Below are 493 nucleotides of genomic sequence, written 5' to 3' on the forward strand. Positions count from 1 at the left end.
AAGCGCCACGTATAACCTTTCTGGAAAAAAAAATAACAAACAAAAACCAACTAACACACAAACCACCAAACAGAAGACATCCCTACACTAACAGCTAGTTATGGTTGGATTAACAGACTCCCATTTAATTCATTAAAGAGAAAACAAAATCCCCCTTAATTTACTAAAATAATGCCTTCCTCCAGAAATGGTTACATGGTCAACCCTGAACACTTGTCATTTCTATTTCTGTGAACAATACCATCTTGGGAGAGCCTTTTCTTTTTTAATTTCCCCTTTCCTTCCTCCCAGAAGGAGATGATCTTAAAAGGCCTCCTTAAAAAGAGGCAAAGCTTTTCTTCTGTTTGTTTTTTTTTAAACAATGATCTCTATTCCACGGCCATTAAACTAGGGCAGGGAGGGGGAAATTCTCTCCAAAGTGCTTAGGTGAGCCAAGATAATGACAAGGCAGGTTTCCCCACACTCTTAAGCTCAGAGAAGCCTGGAAGTTCAG

This window comes from Haliaeetus leucocephalus, unplaced genomic scaffold, assembly GCF_000737465.1.
Source record: "Haliaeetus leucocephalus isolate CR32 unplaced genomic scaffold, Haliaeetus_leucocephalus-4.0 Scaffold1014, whole genome shotgun sequence".
NCBI lineage: Eukaryota > Metazoa > Chordata > Aves > Accipitriformes > Accipitridae > Haliaeetus > Haliaeetus leucocephalus.